Here is a 22,600-nt window from a genome sequence, read left to right on the forward strand (position 1 = left end):
TCTAAGCTTATTTCTTCAGTAAAAAAGCAATAGAAAGGAAGGGGAATCAAGCCAAAAGGAAGCTGGAAGGCAATGAAGAGATCAGAGCAGAAATCAGCGAAATAAAGTGGGGCGCGGTGGCTCACGCCTGTAATCCCAGCACTTTGGGAGGCCGAGGTGGGTGGATCACGAGGTCAAGAGATCAAGACCAACCTGGTCAACATGGTGAAACCCCGTCTCTACTAAAAATACAAAAAAATTAGCTGGGCACGGTGGCGTGTGCCTGTAATCCCAGCTACTCGGGAGGCTGAGGCAGGAGAATTGCCTGAACCCAGGAGGCGGAGGTTGCAGTGAGCCAAGATCAGGCCACTGCACTCCAGCCTGGGTAACAGGAGCGAAACTGCCTCAAAAAAAAAAAAAAAAAAGAAGAAGAAGAAAAGAAAAGAAAAAAGAAATCAGCGAAATAAAAAACAGAATAACAATAGAGATTGATGAAACCAAAAGCTAATTATTTGAAAAGAGCAATAAAATTGATATACTTCTAAACAGATTAATCAAGAAAAGGTGAGAAAAGACTAAAATTAAAATAGGAATATTGTAACCAAATTTTTAGCAACATATTCATCAACTTAAATGAAATGAAAAATTTCTTTGATAAACCTGACAAAAACAAGCAATGGGGAAAGGATTCCCTGTTTAATAAATGGTGTTGGGAAAATTGGCTAGCCATGTGCAGAAAGCAGAAACTGGACCCCTTCCTGACACCTTACACTAAAATTAACTCCAGATGGATTAAAGACTTAAACATAACACCTTACACCATAAAAAGCCTAGAAGAAAATCTAGGCAAAACCATCCAGGACATAGGAGTAGGCAAGGACTTCATGAACAAAACACCAAAAGCATTGGCAACAAAAGCCAAAATAGACAGATGGGACCTAATCTAACTCCACAGCTTCTGCACAGCAAAAGAAACAGTCGCTAGAGTGAATCAGCAACCAACAGAATGGGAAAAAAATTTTGCAGTTTACCCATCTGACAAAGGGCTGATATCCAGAATTTACAAAGAATTCAAACAGATTTACAGGAAAAAAACAAACAAGCCCATTCAAAAATGGGCAAAGGATATGAACAGACACTTTACAAAAGAAGACATATATGAGGCCAACAATCATATGAAAAAATGCTCATCGTCACTGGTCACCAGAGAGATGCAAATCAAAACCACATTGAGATACCATCTCATGCCAGTTAGAATGGCGATCATTAAAAAATCTGGAGACAACAGATGCTGGAGAGGATGTGGAGAAAAAGGAACACTTTTACACTGTTGGTGGGAGTGTAAATTAGTTCAACCATTGTGGAAGACAGTGTGGCGATTCCTCAAGGCCTTAGAAATAGAAATTCCATTTGACACAGCAATCCCATTACTGGGTATATATCCAAAGGAATAGATTGTTCTACTATAAGGACACATGCACACGAATGTTCATTGCAGCACTGTTTACAATAGCAAAGACCTGGAACCAACCCAAATGCCCATCGATGATAGACTGGATTGGGAAAATGTGGCACATATACACCATGGAATATTATGCAGCAATCAGAAATGATGAGTTCGTGTCATTTGTAGGGACATGGATGAATCTGGAGAACATCATTCTCAGCAAACTGACACAAGAACAGAAAATGAAACACCGCATATTCTCACTCATAGGTGGGTGATGAAAAATGAGAACACATGGACACAGGGAGGGGAGTACTAAACACTGGGGTCTATTGGGGGGAAAAGGGGAGGGCCAGCGGGGGGGTGGGGGGCTGGGGAGGGATAGCCTGGGGAGAAATGCCAAATGTTGGTGAAGGGGAGAAAGGAAGCAAAACACACTGCCATGTGTGTACCTATCCAACTGTCTTGCATGTTCTGCACATGTACCCCAAAACCTAAAATGCAATAAAAAATTTAAAAAAAAAAAGAAAAATTTCTTTGAAGAAACAAATTTCCAAAGCCCCCCTCAGGAAGATATAAAAAACCTAAATAGCATAATATGAATAATAAAATAATTGTTTTAGATAACAACCTTTCCACAGAGAAAATTCCAGGGCTAGAGGGCTTCAGTGGTAAATTCTTCCAAACATTTAAGGAAGAAATAACACTAATTCTATACAAATTATTTCATAAAATAGAAAGGAAGGAGACATATTCCAAATCATCTTGTGAGGCTAATATCAGTTTGACTCCAAAACCAGAAAAAGATAGGGGAAAAAAACAAAACAAAACTACAAACCATGTTTTTCAACAAATTAAATCCAGCAATGTAAAGAGAGTAATGCATGATGACTAAGCAGTTAACATTCAAATATCAACCAACAAAATTAATCATATTAACAGGAGGAAAAATCATACTACATCATCTCATAGATGCAAAGTATTTGATAAAATTTAATATCCATTCATGATTTTTACAAACTCTCAGAAAACTAGAAGTATAATGGAACTCTCTCAAGTGCATAAATAGCATCTATTTAAAAACCAACAGTAAGTATAATACCTAATGATAAGATATTAAATGTTTTCCTCCAAAAATCAAGAACGAAGTGGGGTGTTCACTTTCATCACTTCTACTTAGCATTTTCCAGTAGGTTCTAGGTAATGCTATGGGCATACTGACTGAACAAGAGAAAGCAAAACTGCATTTATGCATAGATGACATGACAGTATGTGTCACAAATCTAGGAAATCTTATAAAAGCTACTAGAACTAAGGTGGGAGTTTAGCAAGTTTGCAGGATACAAAGTCAGTATAGACCTATTGCTTCCTATGGAGTAGCAGCAAATAACTGGAAATTTAAAGAAGCAAAACCATTTATAACAAAACGAATAACAACACCATTTATAACAAAATAAACAACATAAATTTCTTAGGAATAAATTTAGTTAAATAGCAAAATCTGTTTACTAAAAATATCAAATATTTACTAAAAATATCAAATGCCAAATTATCAAAAATTATCAAATAAAACTAAAGATGTAGGAAATGGAGCAAGTGGCCAGGTGCAATAGCTCACACGTGTAATCCCGGCACTTTTGAAAACCATGGCAGGAGAATCATTTGATCCCAGAAGCTAAAGACCAGCCTATGCAGCATAATGAGACCCCATCTCAAAAAGGAAGGAAGGAAGGAAGGAAGGAAGGAAGGAAGGAAGGAAGGAAGGAAGGGAGGGAGGGAGGGAGGGAGGGAGGGAGGGAGGGAGGGAGGGAAAGAAAGAAAAGTTAGCGAGTGTGGTGGTTCATGTCTTTAGTCCCAGGTATTTGGGAGGCTGAGACAGGAGGATTGATTGAGTCCTGCAGGTGATGGCTGCAATGAGCAGTGATTGTGACACTGCACTCCACAGTCTGGGTGACAGAGCAAGAGCCTGTCAAAAAAGAAAGAGAAAGAGAGGAAGAAAGAGAGAAAGGAAAGAAGGGGGGGAAGGGAAGGAAAAAGAGGGGAGGGGAGGGGAGGGGAGGGGAGGGGAGGGAAGGGAAGGGAAGGGAAGGGAAGGGAAGGGAAGGGAAGGGAAGGGGAAAGAAAGGGAGGAGAGAAAGGAAGGAGACAAAGGAAGGAGAGAAAGAGATATCATGTTTCAAAGACTCAATATCGTAACAATGTTAAATCTCACCAAAATTGATATTTCAACACAATCTCATTCAAAACTCCAGATGTTTGTAGAAAGTGACAGGCTAGTTCTAAAATGTATATGGTAAGGGAAAGTACCTAGATAACCAAAACAATTTTGGGAAAAAAAGACTCACAATGTTTGAGGACTAATACCCACTGATATCAAGACTTACTATAAAGCTATAGTAACCAAAACAATGTGGCAGTGTTGTAAACCTAGACATGTGAAACACATTAGGAAAAGTCCAGAAATAAACATTGCCAGTGGGTAAGCACAGTCTTTTCAAGTGGTGCTGGCATAACTGGGCATCCACACGCGAAGAAACAAATCTAGACATGGATCTTATATATTCCACACAAAAAAAATTCAAAATGGATCACACACCTAAATATAAAATGCAAAACTATAAAACATTTAAAAGGAAAACATCTAGATGACCTTGGATCTGGTGATAACTTTTTTAGATATAATACCAAAAGTATGATCCATAAATATAAAATTGATAAGTTAGAACTTTACCAAAATTTAAAACTTCTGCTCTGTGAAAACACTGTTAAGAGAATAATGAGCCCAGCATAGTGGCTCGTGCCTGTAATCCAAGCACTTTGGGATGCCAGTGGTGGGTGAATTGCTTGAGCTCAGGAGTCTGAGATCAGCCTGGGCAACGTGGCAAAAACCCCATCTCTACAAGAAGTATGTAAATTAGCTGGGTGTGGTGGTATACACCTTCAGTTCCAGCTACTCAGGAGACTAAGGTGGGAAGATCACTTGAGTCTGGGAGGCAGAGGTTGCAGTGAGCGAAGATGACACCACCGCATTCCAGCCTGGGCAACAGAGCCAGACCCTATCTCAAAAACAAAACAATCAAACAAAATGAAACAAAAACAGAGAGAGAGAGAGAGAGAGAGAGAGAGAGAGAGAGAGAGAGAGAGAGAGAGAGAGAGAGAGAGGGAGGGAGGGAGAGAGAGAGAGAGAGGGACAGAGGGAGAGAGAGGGGAATGGTCAAAAAACAAGTCAAGTATTCATCAACAGGAAAATGGATAACAAGTTGTGGTACATCCACATGTATTAGTTCATTCTTACGTTGCTATAAATAACTACCTGAAACTGGGTAGTTTATAAAGAAAAGAGGTTTAAGTGACTCACAGTTTTACAGGCAGTACAGGAGGCATGGCTGGGAAGGCGTCAGGGAACTTTAAATTACAGCAGAAGGGGAAAGGGAAGCAGGAGCATCTTCACCTGGCCAGCAAGAGGGGGCGAGATAAGGGAAGAGTGCTATACACTTTCAAACAGCAAGATGCCTTGAGAGCCCTATCACCAGGCAGAACTTGAGGAATGGCACTAAAGCATCAGAATCCATCCCCATGATCCAGTCACCTCCCATTAGGCCCCATATCCAACATTGGGAACTACAATTCAACATGAGATTTGAGTGGGAACACAGAGCCAAACCATAGCACCATACAGTGGAATCTTACTCAGTAGTAGCAAAGAAGGAACTAAGGATACATAAAAAACATGAATGAACCTCAAAGCATTACCTTAAGGAAGCCAGACAAAAAAGACTTCATCCTTTCTGGATTCACTTATATGTAACTCTAAAAAGTGAAACTGTAGTAGCAGAGAGCAGATCAATAGTGGCCAAGGGGTTAAGGGTGGAGAAAGAGGATTGGTTACAAAGAAAGCTTGGCAATGTTCTATTCAATGTATTGGTTACTCATACGACACGTAGTATAGAACACTGCCAGCACCTGGAATATTTGTGAAGGTTCGCTGCACTTAGGCTGAGCGAATTTTTTGGGGGGGGAGGGGTACCAAATTTCTTTATTTGAAGGAATGGTACAAAGAACTTAAGTGGATGTTTTGGTACAACTTATGGCTGAGTGAATTTTATGTTCATTATACCTCAATAAAAAAGTTTATTTAAAAATAAATGTGTAAATTGTATTCCCGCTGTTGGCGAACAGGGTCCTGTTTTCATCGCCTAAAACTTCCAGAATTTCATTTGAAGTTTTGATGGCAGATAAAGTGAGTCACAGAAGCCGGCTTTTCTTCCTCCATCCATCCAGCCAGCCCACCAGATAGCCAAGTAGAATGAGAATAAAATACAGTTTTATTTTTTAAAATTTTATAATCTGAAAATAAAATTATCATGCCTAACATTTATGATGTGAATGGTTTACACTGCTATCCTAGGCATTTTGCATATGTTAACATATTTAATTCTTTCAGTAATGCCATGATATGAATTGCATTATTAGTTCTGTTTCAGGAAGAGAAAAACTGAGAAACAGAGAAGCCAGGTTAGCTTCCTGGCTGGTAAATGGTTAAGCTGGGATTTGAACCCAGGCAGACTGACTTTAAAGCCGCTCTGCCCCATATAGTAGCCACTAGCCACATATGGCTCCTGAGTACTTACAGTGTAGTTAGAATGAATTGAGACATGTTGTAAGTATTAAAATGTACCTCATAGTTCAAATAATTACCAAAAAAATGTAAAATGTTGCATTAATTTTAATATTGATTACATATTGAAATAATACTTTAGATATTTTGAGTTAAAATGAAATATATTATTGAATTACATTTGCCAAAAGCAAATAATATACTTGCTTTCTAAAATGTGGCTATGAGAACATTCAAAATTATCTGTGTCGAAGGTGATATATCTATTGGGCGTCGCCGTAGCAGATGCTGAGAATTCGTCGCATTCTACTGCTTTGGTGACAGACTTCAGAGCAATTATGAGAGGATGCATGAGCGGTGAATAAAGGTATGGACAAAGCGTCATGGGAGTGTTAAAAGAAAATTATCGGCCGGTCGCAGTGGCTCACGCCTGTAACCCCAGCACTTTGGGAGGCCGAGGCGGGTGGATCACGAGGTCAAGAGATCGAGACCATCCTGGTCAACATGGCGAAACCCCGTCTCTACTAAAAATACAAAAAGTTAGCTGGGCGTGGTGGCGCGTGCCTGTAATCCCAGCTACTCAGGAGGCTGAGGCAGGAGAATTGCCTGAACCCAGGAGGCGGAGGTTGTGGTGAGCCGAGATGGCGCCATTGCACTCCAGCCTGGGTAACAAGAGCGAAACTCTGTCTCAAACAAAAAAAAAAAAAAAAAAAAAAGAAAGAAAATTAGCAGTTCTCTTTTGACCAGGGATAAAGAACTCAGGGAAAATATTCCAGAGAAGCCGGGCACATGTAAGAAGAAACAAATCAGTCCTGTCACTGTGTTATATTTGTATACACTTTACATTTTCACAAAGTGGTTTGATAAAAACAAATGCATTTCATTTGCACACACGTGTGCACTCCCCCGCCACACACACACACAAACAAAAGCCGTGAAACAGGTTGGGCAGATACTATTGTCCCTGTTGTACAAGAAGAAACTGAGTGTCTGAGAGATGAAGTTTATTCTGCTGGTAAGTAGCAGAGCTGGGAGTTTAACCCAGATGTTTTGAGTCCAAGATCACGGAACTATCTACCACATCATGAGTGCCTTGAATTGACCTGGAAATAATTTCAAAGATAGAAAGCAAAATTATATGGGAAGTGAGGTGGAGGCAATGTCCTGCTGAAGCCAGCTCTTACCAGTTCACAAAAGCCAATGATACTCATCCTTTTTCAACTGATGTCAAGTCATAGATTGAAATCAGCCATGGTGGGGGTATTGACATTACAGAAACTGTAATATTACAAATGAAGGCTTTTCCCCACCAAAACCCAATTCGGTAGCATACCACTGAATGGACAACGTGAGCTGAGGCAAATCTAAATGCTTTGGGTCTCAGCATGTTCAGCTATTTAATTTTAACTATTAAATAGAAGTCAAATCTCAAATCCTGCAGGTAGAGACCCTTGAGCTCCCATCCTGTCTCCACCACCTATTGTCATGAAACCTGGGAGTTTCCTAAGTTCTCTCTTAGTCTATGTTTTCTTACCTGTAAAAGAAAGATGACAACAGAGCCCATTCCTAAGACTTTTCTTTATTGGAATATATCCATAGACATTTAAAGCATTACATACTAAAAAAAATAAATTTGAAAATATTAATTCACTTAAAAATAAGCTCATAACACGCTAATGTAAATAACATATTTTAATTTTGAAAAGCCTACATTTTCCAAAACAGAACCAAAACTTACTGAGAAGAGTATCATCGTTTTACAGTTTTGCAAGTCTCTTTAATGTCTGGCTTCACAGAAGACAACTGGATTCTCATATCTGTTATATCTCTATCTCATATCAAAGAATGCCAAGGTCCCAGAACTGCTGGCCTAACACAAAGCTCTCAGTGGCTGTTAGCCATTTTTATTCAGATTCCATTCCCCTATGAGTTATTGTGAGGCTCAAATGAGAGCATGTATTTTTAAAAGACTGTGAAATCATGACACGCTTACAATGCAAAACACTCCAGTCTGAGACATTGGTGGCTATTCTTATTTATATTTTTCCAACAATTGAAATTTAAACCTTGAAATGAATTTTTCAGAGCCCTGCTTTGCTATTTTATGACCTCAAATGTAATTAGTCCTCAGAAGTGCATATAGACGGAAGAAAAGGAAAGAGAAAGAACGTGGAAGAAAGGAAGGGAGAGATGAGGATGGGAGGGAAGGAGGGCAAGCAGGAAGACTTCCTGGCTTATAAGGTGTCTTCGAATGTTTAGGGATCTGCTAATGGAGACATTGCCTTAGCGACTTCATTCTAAGACTCACAGACACTAGAAGCCCTGAGAAGTATCTTCACAAGTGGACAATCACAAAAGCAATATATAGTGCCCACCAGAAGATGACTCAATTCCTTTGGACAGAAAGTCCAAGAGCCACCCCGCTGGCCCTTCAAGGTCAAGGAATCAGTTTGAGTTGCTCCTGCTGGTGAGGAGAAATGGAAGGAATATAGAACTGCCCCTCTGTCTACAGTTTCACTCACCGAGCTTTCAGCTGCTACTGGCCAAGTGAGGTCTGCAAATAGGTGACTACAGTGTAATTGGGTATTTTGAAAGAGACCACATTCACATACCTTTATTACCATCTATTATCATGCTTGCTCTATTTTATCACTGCTGTTAATCTGTTACTGTGCCTAATGTATAAATTAAATTTTATTGTATGTACGTATGCACAGGAAAAAACATGGTGTATATACAGTTTGGAACTAGCTGCAGCCTCACGCACCCACTGAGGATCTTGGACCGTATACCCCATGGACAGCAGAACTAATGCAGGAAAAGATTCAGCATGAAAGTTGCTGTGGATCTCATGACAGGAAGGAAAGTATATTAGTCATAATCGCTCCAGAACTTAGCTCAAACAGGCTTAAGACAGAAGAAAAAGTGCTGGTTCACATAAAAGCCAGGTCTCACATAGAGAGAGCTCTCGTGCTCTGTCTCCCTCTCTCTCTCTCTCTCTCTCTCTCTCTCTCTCTCTCTCTCTCTCTCTCTCTCTCTCTCTCTGTCTCCTCCTTCACAGACTGTTCTGCTTTTACCATAGACTCTGCTTTGTTTTTGTCTTAGAGGCTCTTAGAGACTGTTCTTAACTTCAAGACGTCCCAAAAGAAAGCTCTTCCACGCAGCTCAGACAACTTCCGGTTTGCATCTTACTCACCAGGCTGATGTTTCTGTATCCATCCATACATTAGTATGACAGTACTGAATCTAACTGAGTTGGTCTGAAAGTATTTCTAGCTACTTTAGGCTCATTGCTTTTAGCTTTATGGGGCATCATATTAAAATATACAGAATTTCCATTTATAGGCTGCTATAAATCAATCCATCCAGAGTATCCATCCAAAGCAATTGATCAATAGGTCTGCAGCACTAATGTGCATAAACACGATTAACAAAGTTTGTTAGAAAGATACTGGCCTGTTCATCCTCTAGTCTAGCAAGATAGAGGCCAAAAAAAAAAAAAAAAAAAGCACTTCTTATACTCAAGCCACACTGTGCCTTGAAAGATATATGTCCTGTTTCATTAAAATTTATTATGTTGGACAATCATAAGATGTTTCCTGGAGTCCGGGCTCTGTAATTCATTAGAGCTCTAGGGAAAAGAAATGCTCTCCTGCCAACCGAAGTATCACAATGGCATGTGATAGCCTGGTTAGATCTCATCAGCTTGGGTTTATCACATCTGGCTCATTTTGAAAATGATTTCACACTAAACGAGAGAAATGAAGAGATAAAGGAAGAGTAATCTAATATAAGAAATTTAAAACTCAGCTAATTAGGACAAAAATGTTTCTAATCCAGCTCTGTATATTTGGCAAAAATTAAAAAAAAAAAATAAGGCAGACCAGCTGGAAAGCAATAAAGCATATCTACGTCTGATCCACACTGCTGCCAGCTGCTGCTTCAACGGTTTGGCAAAACAAGCCTTTGTACACTAAGTCCACTTCTTTTATTCCTAGAGACTACAGTCTTTTTTGAACTTGGATGGTGACTTTATAAAGAGTGCTGTTGTTTTATTTACTCTCAATTCATCAGGCTCGACTGTAAACAAAGTGTCTGTTGTAGTTCTGCTGACAATTATCCACTTGTCAACAGCTCCCTCAAGTACCTTCAGCATCTGGCTACAGCAGGAAACCTCTACATCAAAATGAACATCTCAGTAAATTCAGGATTTCAGCAGCAGTCAGGATTGTATTGTAACGAATGTCACCAAGACACCTCGATGAGAATATATATCATCAGATGAGTGTTTATCAGTATATCCCTTCATTCTCTCTGTTGATTTTGGCAAAAAAAAAAGAAGAAAATTATTTCAACTAAGGATTCCTGGAAGAGCAGGCTCTTGGAAGAGGCGGTGGGGAAGACAGTGATAGGTGGGACTGTGACTTTGGATATTTTTACAAACTACCACGCACAGAAAGACAGCTTCAGAAGTCTTCAACTATGGACAGCCAACATCCCCATTAGTTACACTCCACGAGATCAAGAGAGCCAAACTGTTATAATCGGTGGTGATTTATGTGACGAATACATGGTAAGTTTTGCTGCTATTTCACTAAGGTTTGAAAGTGGCACAACTTTATCCAATATTCAGATACCCCTTTGCCTCTGGGAATTTTTCTCCCATTGAAAATGTGTCTGGAGCATAGGGAAAAGTCACTGCCAAAGTCATTAATATCTTGACAACAATGGAACTGTTTTAAAGACAAAACAAATGTTACATTTGGGGGTTTGTTGAGGGGGAATTACTAATGTGTGCTCCACTTGGAGAAGGGAGTCATAGAAAATTAAACTGAATGGCCGGGCGAGGTGGCTCACTCCTGTAATCCCAGCACTTTGGGAGGCCTAGGCGGGTGGATCACAAGGTCAAGAGATCGAGACCACCCTGGTCAACATGGTGAAACCCCGTCTCTACTAAAAATACAAAAATTAGCTGGCCATGGTGGCGTGTGCCTGTAATCCCAGCTACTCGGGAGGCTGAGGCAGGAGAATTGCCTGAACCCAGGAGGCAGAGGTTGCGGTGAGCCGAGATTGCACCATTGCACTCCAGCCTGGGTAACAAGAGGGAGACTCCGTCTCAAAAAAAAAAAAAAAGAAAGGAAATTAAACTGAACATCCATGCTATATCCCACTTCTGTTCTTCCAGAGGAGAAATCATATACACCACGTGGGGAGGAGAGCTGAGTGCGGTCTGGGACAAACCGGTCCTCAGGGAGAATATATGGATTATTTACTTAGAATTTATCTCCTTCGGATTGATTTACACTCACTTCAAAACGGAAGATATTCAGATAATTTGGCACCGCTCCCTCAAAGGTGGACTTCTGGGTGAGGAATGAGTGGTGGGGAGTCGGAGAGGATGTAAACCACCAAGAGAAACACAATCATCCAGCATCGCCAGGCCTTCGTTCTCATGGACCCAAAGAGGCCTAGAACCAACGCCCAATCCAGAAGCCTTGCCGTCCTCCGCGACAAGAACAGAGGAGGGTGGGGGGGGGGGGAACAGCGGGACCCGCTCAGCGAGGCCCCTCCCCCACGACCCCCCATCTCTGTAGTTACCAGTTAAGGTGGATTGGTGGGGTAGGGGGAGGTGGACCAGTGAAGGGTCTGCTTCTCTCCTCTTTCTGACAAAAGCTAATCAATCTAACTGCGCGTAATTGATTTTAATGGGGGGGGGGAGGTTCTTCGTATTAACGGTTGCCCGGGATCCTCAGCCTGCGCGGGCGGCGGCTGCGGGTGCTGATCTCGGTCTCTCTTCCTCGCCCAGCCTGCGCAACCGGTGCACCCGCCATGCCGCCTAGCTTTGGGGCTCTAAAGAGCAAAGAGGACTGAGAACCCGGATCCCGGCCGGACCGCCGCCCCGTTTCACCTGGTAATTTATGCACAATTAATTGAGATATCTTTTATACTTGATGTGTTGCAAAATTAATGCCTAATTTATGTAATTAGTCAATTAACTCTAATTCCAGCATATGTTCCCAATGCCCAGAAGGTGTTCTGTTTCCCAGGTACTTATTTTGATGTCACGAAATGCAGCTAATTAATTTTACATGCATATTAATTTGGGATCTCTTTAGCAGTTCCCTTTGTGCCAGTAATTTTAATATTTGTCTTTCTAACCTTTTGGGGTAGGGTGAGGGAGGCGCAGGTGGGTATGAGCAGCACGTGAGCGTGAGCCTGGATGGTGCCTGAGGGTGGCCCAGGTGGTAGGGCAGTGTTCCCGCATAGGCTCCTAGTGGCAGGGAGTGCAGGCGCTGCGCTCCGCAGGCCCTTAGGGGGCATTGCTGCTGCTGACCCCACAAAGTGCATTTTGCTAGCAGTTGGGAAACAGAGAGCCTTCAGGGCAGGGAGGTGGATGCGCCCGGGCTGGCTGACCGTTATACCCCGGGGCATTTCCCAGGTCCTTAGACACATCGCTCCTCGCCCAGTGGCCCTCACTCCTGGGAGCCAGTGACACTTTCTCACTTATTTATTTATTTGCACCTTGAAGGATGACTCGGATTTCCAGGCCAGTCCGAGGAGGCGGAAAGCGAACCCGCTGCTCCGAGGTAGTGGCCCTTCCTTCCAGACCTCGCGCTGATCCCCAAGTGGCTGGAGCTCGAGTCTCTGAGCTTCCCAAAGCTGAGGGGTGGAACCGGAGGGGAAGCGAGCCTCTATCTCGGGCTGCGCGAGCCTCCATGGGACAAAGACTAAGCAGGGTAAAAGTTTACTTTTCAAGATATTGGGTGGCACATTAAAACTTTTATCCGTTTTGGACAAATTAATGAGCAATTTAATTAATAAAATCAGAGAGTAGTGTAAGTGCTGATAATGAAGTCAAATGAGTGCACAGTAAAATATTCACTCATCCAGCGCATTGCCAAATACCCCCTTAATTCTGCTTAACACTAAAAGGGTTTTGAGCACCATAATGAGATTCTTCTGTCTGCTAATTAATTGACACGCTCCTGAATATTCATATGAGCTAGCACCAATACGTTCCTAATTGCACCGTGGAATAGATCTCAGAGGAAAGTAAATCGCCATAGACTTAATTAAAATAATGTATTCCAGATCCAGGACGGGGAAAGATGAGACATTTGCCTTCGAGCGCGCTAAGAAAGTGGCACCTGGTTGGTGGAGGGGAGAGATATCAAACGTCGGCTCCCAGCCTGAAATAAGTGGCGTGGGACACGCAGGGAGGGCGTTCAGCTTCAGAAAGCAGCGGCTACGCTCGGTCCAAACCCGGCGGCTCCGGAGGCCAGAGCTCCTAGGTGCGTCCGTGCTCCCGCTGCGCTGCGCGGTGCTGTCCTACCGGAGGAAGTGGCTGATGGGCAGTCTAGGACCCCGGCCCCTGACCCAGGGCCTTCTCTTTCCTCCCCGAGGTCCTGGTTCCGATCCCGGTCCGGATCCCGCCGCTGGTCTGAAGGGCTGTCTACAGAGGTACTTAGGGAAACATCATCGGTCCGGAAATTCCTATGGAAACTTTACGGGGGTTGTGGACGCCTCGGCAGCCCGAACTCTCCCAACCCAGCTTGCGACCTGAGGGAAGTCGCTCGCACTTCTCTTTGGAGGAGGAGGTCGACAGCTCCGGGGAGGATGCTTGGATCCCGTCATTTTCGGGATCCAGGTCCCACATCCCTCAGGAAGCGCTGCTGTCCTCAAAACTGCGTAGCTAAATTCCTGAGCACATTCTCCCTTTCTCGAGGAGTCCAGTACCCGTGCCGGGGAGCATTCCAGCCGAGCTAACCTCGGCGGGTAGGAAGCACAGCAGCCAGCCTGTGGACCCTACATCTGGGCTCCACAGCACAGCCATTTTTACCAGATCATGCAAGAAAAATAAACTCTTCTCCCTTGGAAAGACAAGCCCCCCCACCCCCTTCTTTTTCGGGGGGGAAAAAATCACCACAGGTTAGAAACCGAAAAGAGTTTATTTGAAGGCATACAAATGCATATTTATTATACACATGTAGGCATTAACAATGTAAATCACACCGCCAGCAGTTGCTGGTTGTTTATTCATTAGATCTTTAGAAAATCTACATTGCCTCCAGACAGCGCGATGATAATGTGAAATACACAAGCAGTTTACATAACCAACTTCAACACAGAGCTCCACGCTCAGCCACTCGGAGTCATCAACAGGTCGCGGGGAAGCGGACGCGAAGGAAAACCTACGTTGCTAACAACTACGGAAAATCTGGGAAATGTATGAGGCCCACAGTTCCCTCTGTCCTTTTGGGAAGGAATGGAAGACTTTGAGAGCCAGTAGAGAGAGAAAAAAGCAACTCTCTCACTACGTTTGCTTCATCTGTTTTACCCCGTTTGTGTGTAGCTTTTTCTTTTCTTTGCAATTAAAAAAAAAAAAAAAAAAAAAAAAAAACGGTAAAAAGAGACTGCTTGGGCGGAACGGAAAGATCAATATCCTCCCCAAACTCCTGGTATTCGGGAGTGTTCCTTAAAGACTGTGAACCCAAACTGCTTTCAGGGATGAAGTAAGTGACTAGAGGTTTTCTTTACTGCCTGCGCGGGAAGAAAAGACAGCCTACCTTGACTGAGGGAGGCCATCAGCTCCACCAATCAAATCGCTGTGGCCATGAACAAATGGTTACCCACTCCAAAGACAATCACCTGCTGGCTCAGCCTTCTTGGAATTATTAAATGCTCCGTGGTTCTAGGTTTATTCAAAAATTGGAGATAAGGAGGCACTTTAAGAGAAAAGTGGCTGTACAGACTTAATGGTTATTTTAAGTACACAAATAGTGTATATAAAGATATTTACAAGATTCTTTCCCAATAAAAGTATCAAATAAAACTAAATGCGGGGGCCGGGGGACGCCAACTAGGGTCTCTTGCATTGGTCCAGAGAACGTTGTCAGCCACAATTGTAAGTGGCAAAGTTTTCGAAAAACCGCGCCGATCCTCTGAAGGTCGGATTAATGATTTATCGGACTCTCGCCACCCACCTGCCGTAGCCTACCGCTACCCCGAAGAGGTGTGCCAGTGATGCGCTGCGGGGCGTGGGGGGGGGGGATTCTCTATTTCCAGCCTCCTTCTTCCCTTCCTACCTCCTGTCTTTTGGTTAGGCCAGCTGCGCACAGAAGAAAATGCCCTGCCGATCCCGGAAAGTTTGTGCTACTGGGAGTGCCTCGAGTTAGTCTGCAGACCTAAAATCTGGTGTTCACACCTGTGCGGGAATTTAAAATGGAAGCTGAGAAAAAAGGCGGGAGGAGGAGGGTAGAGAGGGAAAGGTTAGCGCGAACGAGAAGGGGTGGGAGAGGGAGGGAGAGGAACGCAGCGGGCAGGGATCTATTTCTGGGACATAGGTAAGTCCTCGGGGCAATGTGGTTTCCCCTGCTGACCAGCTGTGTCAGTTAACGGCCTCCTTCTTCTTCTGCCCATCAAGAGTCTGCCAACAGCCCTGGAGCAGCGAGAGCGCCCAAAGCAGAGACCGCGCGGAGGGCCAGGGTGTACGGCGGGCGGGGTTGGGGGGGGTGGCACAGCCCGCCGGGACCCGCGAAGCGGCGCGCTAGTCCCAGGTGAGCCCGAAAGGAGCGGAAGGACTCGGCCGCGCTGGGGTGGCGAGCGCAGGGCTGCACTGCAGTCCCCGCCAAGCCCGCCCCCTAGCCATTCTTAGCTGGGGGATGCCAGTACGGATCAGCCGCTTTCTTTCTTTTCTCTCCTTCTTTTTCAAACCCGCTTTGTGGGTGGCAACTCAGCGGGAGACTCTTAGAGACAACAAAACAAAAAGCACAGAGAGAGGAGAGAGAGAGAGAGAGAGACAGGGAGAGAGGGAGAGACAGAGAGAGATCAGCAAATAGTTTTTAACCTTCCTAGGAACACAGCGAGTTATTACAACTGAAAGCTGTTGTGGTCTTCAGCGAAACCTGCTTCTGCCATTAAGAAAACACATATTACACACGTTCACCCTGGTTAAGCTCTCCTCCCTGGTCAGCCTGAACAAACAAACCAGAAGCATAGGGCTTTAAGGCTGAAGACCTATAGGTTATCCGGTTTCAGAACAAATTCAAGTAAAGGGATCCACCAAAAAATATACATATTATATAGATGCAAAATATTCTTCATTTCACATATCTGCAGTTGCCCCCCCCATCGGTTTTATTTCAATTTATGAGTAAAGCACATTTTAGCCTACTGTCCAGGATTTACCTTAATATTCTATTCAATCAGTAACTTATTTTTCCCAAATCGTACATTCAAAGGAGCTTAAAAGCGTTTTTCCCACTTATTGGAAACTTTAAAACATTTTATAAAGCTAAAAAGTCACTTTCCTGTTGCAGCTTTTCCAAAATTCCTCCCTTCAAAATAACATTTTAAGAGTGGTGCCCAGCCAGAAATACTAATTGAAAGAAAAACAAAAACCGAGCAAACCAATAATTTTTGACAAAGAAAACTAATATGAAAAGTATAAGGTGATTTTTTCTCTCCCTCCCTTCCCACTTAAAAAAAAAAAAAAAAAACCCCTTTGCTCCACCCCTCTATTAAACAAAACACAATACCTTTTTCTGGGTGGTACTGCACAGAAGTTGATTCAGTTTTGACAATGTTGTTTAGCTATCATTTGCTATTTTGAATGAATGGGAGCAATCCCCCCTTTTACAACATTTGTTTCCTATTATGGAGAGGTGCAGCAGTTGAGGGCAGACATGTGAAAGTGGCTGTTTGATTCTCTTTTTCATCTCCCTGACCCTGCTTTTGTCCCTTCTCACCCTGGGAATGTCACGCCTCGCTACTTCACTTTGAGATGCTCGAGAAAGTGGCTTTGTTATTCCCTTTTAGACATACACGAAATTGTTCTCATTCCCCCCGCTGTAAAAGATACTTCACATCGGGACTCGGTTCACAAGTGCAATGCAATTTGGCTTAGTCCAACCTTTGTTCTGCTTGTACAAATGAGCGAACAGTGCACACATTATACAGTTGATCTACTGCTGTCTTAACCCCAGAGTTAGGGGCTGGGAGAAAAGCAAGTTAATCCCTTCAATACCAAGGTGGCTTTAGCAATATTTCCTCCAATAATAATAATAGATTTGGATTGCTTCTTCTATTTCACATAGTACAGAGCAAAACTTATGGGGAGGATTTAGCAACAGCAACACAAAAAGCCTTCCACCAACCTTTTGCAAATAAGTTTTTAGACAAATACATTTGTGTGCATGCTAATGCCCAATTTAAAGCTATGCAATTGTTTGTGCAAAGGAGGGATTTGATTTGGAAACAAAGATTTTAAAGCCTTGAAGTCTCAGAACAAATCACAGCCAAGCAAACATCAAATGGTATTTAGCAAACCAATTCCAAAGAGAGGGCATTGTGCTGAGCAGGGAAAGAGTTGTTTTCACAGGCATTGAAATTGCTTGCTCACTAGATGGGGGAGGGGGACAGCGGGTGGCACCTCTTGGGGATGGGGATCAAGCTAGACCAGCACCTAACTCTGGCTACTGTTTATTTTGTGCTTGAGGTAGAGGGAAACTGGACCTTCCTTGCTCTCCAAAGTGCAGCAGCTGCTTGGGATATACTATTAAAATGTGTGGGGTGCTGCCTCTCCCTTTACCTCACTCCCAAGCAAAACACACATTGAACTCTAGGTGCCCCAGACACAGCCAGAGGCCCAGTTCACCACTGGAAAAGTTGTTCTGGTGGGGACATCCTTGAAGTTGAGTCTCCCAGTTTAGATGGGTGTAAAGAGAGAGCAGGAAGTGGAGACTTTTGTCTTAGAACCCCACAAGATTGGGCCGGGAGGGGGGATCTGATTATGGGCATCATACTACTTGTCCAAAGGATTTTTTGGGTTTTGTTTTTTCCCCCCTTCTCCGTAATGAGTTAAGGTCCACACCCCCTCCTTGTAGCCCAGTTGGCTGGAAAGTTTCCCGGCAGACATTCTTCCCTACTAGTTGGGAAGTGTGCTCCTTCGGCAACACAGTGCAGGGGTCGCTGGCGGGGACAGGGGGTGTGCGTGGGTACGACGGAGTCCTTTCACTGCCCGTTGGCAGTTGGCATCAGAGCGGAAAGTGTATCCCCTCCCCCTCTTCTCTCCCTTGCGCAGTTTGATTTCCCGCCAGACTCAGTCGGAGTGGCCTGGGAGAGCGGACTCAAACTTCCGAGGCAGTCGTGGGAGAGTCGTGGCGGATAGGTTTCCCTTGACACGCTCCGGGTGCTCGTCTCTGCACCGCCCCCCCCACCCCGCCCCACCCCACCACCGAACATGGAAGTCGATGACGTCGGGTGCCCCCCGGGAGAGGAAAACTTTCTGAGCTAGTTCCCTCTGCTCCCGAAATCTTGCATGTTAAAGCCTGGCCGTGTGGTGCTGGGGGGTTGGCGGGAGAGGGGCACAGATTCCGAGGACAAACAACCCCCAGGACACTCACGACGGCAATTTTTTTTAATTGACCGCTGACAGGCTGAGGGAGTTTGTTTTAGTGCTGAATACCCCAGGAACGAAATCCTTTTGAAAGGGAGGCTAAGTCGTTTCACGCCACCAAAGTGCAGATTTGAAGAGTGACTGATGGGACAAAGAGGCGCGATGCGTTAGCGCGGATTCCCAGAGGGAGCGCAGCACTGGTGCAAATGCGGGAGGCGGCCAGGCGAGGTGGGGCGGGGCAGAGGAGACTCGCAAGGCCCTAAAACCTGAAATCGACGGCGCACCAGCCTTCGACCCTCTCCCTCCGCACATTTCACTGTCAATTTGGGAAAGGAGATGCAAGAAGAAGAAGGGAGAGAAGAAAAGCGCAGCAAAGAGGAGTGAAGGGCTGGAGTGCTGTGGCAAAGGGGAAAGGAGAGGGAGGGAGAGACTCAGACAGAGGAAGCCTAGAGGAGGTTAGGGAGACTCGGGGAGAAAGGAAAAGAACGGGGTAAAGGAAGGCTCAGCCGAAACGCTCCAGGCATTGCAGAGTTCAGTTTCCAAGTGGGGACGGCGGGTATTGTTTTTGGCACCTAGGAAACCTTCGGAAGCTGCCGGGTACTTTCCCTCCGCCTCCCGTCTATGTTTGGTAAATACTAACAAACCAGGACGCGTTATTTTCTGGAGTGTGCACGAGGGGCTGGCAAAGGCTAGGGACAGATTTCCTCTCCTGGAGCCCCCCGCCCCCCCCAAGCGCCTGCCCCACCCTTTACGCGCGCGCGCGCGCGAACACCACACACACACACACACACACACACACACCTGCTTGACAACAGAAGGAATCAAAATCAATATTGTATTTGTCACCCCTCTGTCTCCTTTTTACTCCCTCAGCAACCCGGGTGCCACTGAAGCGAATTGTGGATTTATGGAGAGAAATTAGCATAAATTATTACGAAATCTGTAGCCGTGTGTGGTCCAGCTTGTGGGAAAAAAGGCTATTGCGAACTCTCCAAGCAGAAAGGTGGTCGGTGGTGGGCTCTGCGGAGGCGATGAATGGCCATTGCACGAAAGAGATTTCCATTTGGTTTGCACATGGGTATAATTGACTTATGTGTATTTTATACAGTTTTCCCAACAACTCCCTAAGCCTCAGGGTCGGATGTGCCTCCCCCCAACCCCCACCCCCTGTTTGCTTTGGGTTCTGCACAATGGACTCTGATGCACTTTTCAAGATTTCTGGAAAGTGCTCCTTCCCTCCTCCTTTTCATAATACCAGTCTTAAAATCCTGTCAATAACATGCAGATCCTCCCTCCCCGCCCTGGGCTTTGTAGAGCTCCAGCAGAACCAAGACATAACTTTGTAGAAAAGCCCAAGTTTTAAATGTGTATCTCACAACTTCCCTCCTCATCCAAGGCAAACTTAAAAACTTCCGTTTACGTAAGTAACCCCAGGCATGTGCCATGTGCATCAAACTCCTATCCCCACACTAGCCAAACTTTAAAGATTCATCTAACACAAATTCCTACTTGTATCCTCTTATGTTCCAAACTTGGGGGTGACAACTTTCCCGGGGAGATAGACAAAGATTTATTCCAACTTCAGTCTCTTTTTTTAACCCGAACTTTTTTTACTCTTAGAATTTAGTTAATCTTCTGTTTACTCTGAGCAATGATTTCGACAGGCATACAATGGCCCCTTTACGCGGCAACAAAATGCCAATTGTTAAAATAAGAAAACACTTCTCTCTCCTTATTCCCCACCCTCAACACGCACCCATGCTGGATGGAAAAGAATCTTCCTGGCTGTCACTGGGGTAACGGAGGAGAGCTTTCACTTCTGTGGCCCTACATTCCGAATCCAGCCGTCCACGACATTTTATCTGTCTACCTATCAGTGAAAATGGATGCACATATTTACTAAGAGGATCCAAAATATCCTTGGGGGAGTCTATGCTTGTACCTTTCCACCGCAGGAGCGCTCCTGCCTTGCCCACTGTAACTGTTTTGTACCGAGGCCAGCTGTATTCAAGAGCAGGAAAGCTGTGTACCAGAGCCTTTCCAATCTGGGAAACACAAGCCTTGCCCACTATTCCTCATCACGGATTTCCCGAGGTTCCCCGGTTCTTTGGACTCCCCAGTTCCTCCCTCCCCGGGACCCTCGATCCAAATGTGGCCGCACCAAGTAACCCCCAAACGCCGCGCCTCGTTAGGACCCGAAGCCGCACGCAGCTGGGAAGAGTACTGCTGCCTTCGACCGAAGCTTGGCAGAGGTTCCATCAGAGTCCAAGTGGTTTCGTTGCCGAGAAGGGCAATACGTTTATCTGCCCTTCTGGAGCCATGCCCCCAGAGGCAGGTCAACATCCCTCCCCCAGCCCCTTGCAACGCATCTCCTCATCCCGGTTATTTTTTCCGAATTAAGAAGGTGACATTATTCTTTTCTTCAAGCACTTCTGTTAATATTGAAAAACGTGCGCTTGCATCTCAAGCGAGGCAGCCCAGAGCCAGAGCCATTTCAATATTAATGAAATTGTTTAATCTCCTAAATTCATCGTGTTTAAGTTACGTTTTGGTGAGTTATTGACCGCCTCCGAAACTGTAGTTAATGAAGGTGTGTGTGTGTGTGTGTGTGTGTGTGTGCGCGCGCGCGCGCTAAAAGATCTTTTCTATGCTAACCCCAAACAGCTCCACTAATAATGCTCTAATATCACTTAAAGTGTTGAAACAACACCCAGAACTCTCTACGACCACCACTTCTAGGAAAAAAAAAAAGTTCTCACATTTCTGGAATTTGAAGATGATTCTGTGTGCGCGGTAGGTATTGAGTTTTTAACAAGGCGGTAAAATGAATGTCTTTTAAAAACCTTAAAAGTCGGAGAACGTGCAGAAAACCCGTGGGAATTCCTGGTGTGTACCCACAGACTGCGTGCATGCAGGCGGGGTCGACTCACTATTTCATAGCAATTTGATGATGATGATGATGATGACAACGGCAGCGATGACGATGAGGATAATGATAATAATGATTCATTTAACCCTCCCAAGGCAAATCCGAACCGAAGGGAGCCTGCTGCTCACACCAGGAGGAGTGACCTGAGGCACATTCCCTCCTGCCACAAGAGGAAAACTCCACGGTTCTTTCCAAGTCGTAGAAAATACTGCTGTTTTAGTGGGATCGAAGGCTGCTTATGCTACACTCTCTAAATTCTAAATAAGTTCTCCATTCCAAAAAAAAAAAAAAAAAAAGCGGGGAGGGGAGAGGATGGGGAGTTGGGGGCTGTAAAATGAGAACTTCCAGGATATGCCTGAGTCCTAAAGTTTCAAACCACCTGGGAAAAGCGAGAGTCCCTGAGGCTTACCTGATGATAAACTGTGTCAAACAAACTCAGGCCCTCCTGAGGTCCCCACAACATTTGCCCCAACAGCCCCTGAACCTCCATCCTGTGTCCAGCCAAATTCCTGGAGGACCTCTAAAGCAAATACCTAGACTCTTTGCCCAGATACACTATTTTAATTTTTAAAAAATTGGTCAATAGAGTTACATTCAAAATGGGCTCTTTCTTACACAGGGATGTCAATTGCGTTTTGAAAGTATTTTGTAAACCCCATCGCTTTTTCAAAGCTACACACCCAACTAGACAGAGCTGAAGCAGCTGCATAGGGAAGGTCAAATAAAATTTCGACCTAACTCTCGGGAAACTGGGGGGGCCGGGGTGTGTTTTCATTATTATAACCCATGCAACCAACCCCGGGTAGTGCCAAGCGCCGGAAAAGGGTCGGCTTCAGGGGAAAGCCATGCCTCAAGCTACCTAACAATACAAACCGGATACAACGCAGAGGAAACGGAATACCCCAGATAAGCAATTTCCATGTCAAACACCATCTGCGCGGCTGCTCCATCTGCGAACGTGAGTGGTCGCCTGGCTCCCTGCTCCGCAGCGGCAGCCTCCTCATACCTTCACACGGCGCTCACCGGCCGGCGCGTCCAGCTCCCTGCCGGTGGCCGAGGCTCTTTCCCCTCGCCCAGTCTGGATCTGGAAGTGATTCCTATTGGCCAAGGTGTCCATGTAAATAGGTGTGAAAGAAACCAGAGCTGGCCGGGCTCTCCCGTCTCGCTCAGTGCCCTCCCTCTGCAGCCCCCGCTCCCCCTCCTCTTCCTCCTCCTCCCAAGGCGATTGTC

General features: G+C 44.7%; 1 protein-coding gene across 3 annotated transcripts in view; it reads right to left on the reverse strand.

Annotated features, from left to right (window-relative positions):
- Window positions 1–22,600, reverse strand: part of LOC144577268 (uncharacterized) — a 476,463-nt gene that overhangs the window by 97,394 nt on the left and 356,469 nt on the right. Inside the window, exon 1 of one of the 3 annotated variants that reach the window (XR_013520676.1) lies at window positions 22,377–22,499. The exons of the other annotated variants lie outside the window; for them this stretch is intronic. The gene's annotated coding sequence lies outside the window, so the exon portion shown is untranslated. Of the gene's footprint in view, window positions 1–22,376; window positions 22,500–22,600 lie in introns of those variants that run through there. 3 annotated transcript variants of the gene reach the window in all.

This window comes from Callithrix jacchus, chromosome 8 (genome assembly GCF_049354715.1).
Source record: "Callithrix jacchus isolate 240 chromosome 8, calJac240_pri, whole genome shotgun sequence".
NCBI classification, from domain to species: domain Eukaryota; kingdom Metazoa; phylum Chordata; class Mammalia; order Primates; family Cebidae; genus Callithrix; species Callithrix jacchus.